Here is a 2,449-nt window from a genome sequence, read left to right on the forward strand (position 1 = left end):
AAAGGTTGGGGTCATTTCATAGTCTCACCTGTGACAAAAGTTAGAGAGTTCAGAAAAAGGGATTCATGTCCAGAGATAGAGGTGACCTATGGGATCTTTTAAAGGTATTCATGTCCAACTCAATTTGATCACCTCATTTCATGAAACAGTGATTTAGTTTTTGTGGTCAACTTCATATCTTTGATACTATAAGTAATAGGCTATCTATATTTGGTGTATGGGAGGATTTTAATGTGTCCTTCTGTCAGGGTTTATTTGACCTTGACCTCATTTACATGGGTCATTGGTCAATGTTAAGGTTTGAGTTGAGGTCTATGTCCCAGATACTATGCACACTTTATTTGGTGTATGGGTAAATATTTTATATGAGTGAAAGATATGCATGTCTGTCATGTCTGTCTGGCAGGGTTTATAAATTAATGCACACCTGTCATAATAATTATGTATACTTTAAGTGATTTTGTTGTCTTTTTTTGTAGAAAATCATGTTAATGTATACTTGTATTTTAGGTTTACAAAAATGTTTTGAAGTAGTTTTACAATGAAGTGTAAGAACAACGTTGATGGGAAAGTCTGTGGAGAAGATGTTCCCCCTTCGTCAAAGTTCTGTGGAATTTGTGGCGGGAAAGTAGTGACAGAAGATGATAACACTACAAAAGCTTGTCCTAAATGTTCATTCCTAATCACTAATAGACAGAAGTTCTGTTCTGGATGTGCTTGGCAAATTGATCCTAGCATATTTCTTCAAAAGAAAATATTTTGCCAAGGATTAACTCCAGAAAATAAAATATGTGGTGTAGAATTATCACCAGATGTAAAATTCTGCTGTGAATGTGGAACAGTGCAGAGAATTCCTACAGGAGGTAGGATAATATGATACCCTATAATTTTATTCATGTACATAATTCTATGAATTCATTATTATTTGTGGGTTCAAATTTTCCTGGATTTTATTAGTACAGGTGGACCAAAAGTTTTAATTTTTCGGTGACAATTTTTCTTTACGCATACATGCAGACTTAAATAAACAATGAAATCATATGCAGGTGTTCCAACCCTCGGACCACCCTGGATCTGGCACTGAAATTTATTACAAATAGAAACTTAATATAAAAAAAAGATGTGGTATGATTGCCAATGATCGAGACAACTATCCACAAAAGACCAAAATGACACAGACATTAACAACTATAGGTCACCGTACGGCCTTCAACAATGAACAAAGCCCATACCGCATATTCAGCTATAAAAGGCCCCGACAAGACAATGTAAAACAATTCAAACGAGAAAACTAACGGCCTTATTTATGTAAAAAAAAAAAGAAACTTAAGCATGCATGTTATGTAAAAAAAAAAAGAAACTTAAGCATGCATGTCATGTGATGTCTTATTACTCTTAGATTGTTGCCATTGTGTTGTTTCTGAAGTTAGAATTTGACAGCAGATATTTCATTGTATTTGGTAAACTGTGCCCTCATTTCTTTAAATCATATTTATTTTAACTGAGTCTCATTAAGTATTGATTTTTCTAACTCCTATATCTTAGTATTGAATAGATCTTGATGGTTCTAAATTTTTTCTCAATAAGTTCATGAGTTTATTTGAAGCTATAAATAGTTATGATTTAATGGAAATAAACCAGAGAAACAGTCTTCACACTTAACCAGAAGTCTTACAGCATTAAATAGGTTGTTAAATTGCTTTCAGGCTTGTAAAATTTTTCTCTACCATGTCTACAAAACAACGGAATCAAAAATTTCAAAAAAAATTTCAAAAATGAGTTTCTGGCTTGTGGACTCAAAAGTTAAGCGTGGAGGCTGAAGAAACTTAATAATATACCCCACTATTCAAGAAAACTAATCCTTTCTTTATCCTTGATTTTCTTTAACCCCTCTCCTCAATGGAAATATTTTTTTTGCATAACTGATTTGCATAGGATTTTTCAATAAAATGCTGAAAATATGCTTTTTAATTTCAAGTATTAAAGAAATGTGAAAAACAAATTTTTCATCAAATAAATTTAAGTCAGATGTTCTTATGAATATCCTTTTCATATTGGATACAAATTTTATTAAGTCTGAAGCAGACATTCCGAAATTCAAATTTTTCAACTGAGGTACTATACAGGCACCATGGAGTAAAGGGGGTGCCTTCTAAAGGTGTCACTATTACGGTTATGAAGAGTGACAAAATTAATTATTATATGAAATGTTTTCACAAACTAACATTGGATCTAGTCAAAGTTTTTGCAGGTAAAGTTTAATAATTATTGATTTCCTTGACAGAAACAGAACAGAAAGTTTCAGAACCTGTTAGAGAAGTGAAAGTAGATGAATTTATGAAGGATGAACTTCCTCGAAGACAACCTCATGAAAGTTCAGGATCTGGGTCATCTAGTCGATCAGAGAGTCCTGATACATGGAGACCTCCAGGTATACCCATATCAACTC

Source organism: Mytilus galloprovincialis, chromosome 10, assembly GCF_965363235.1.
Source record: "Mytilus galloprovincialis chromosome 10, xbMytGall1.hap1.1, whole genome shotgun sequence".
In the NCBI taxonomy this organism is placed as follows: Eukaryota; Metazoa; Mollusca; class Bivalvia; order Mytilida; family Mytilidae; genus Mytilus; species Mytilus galloprovincialis.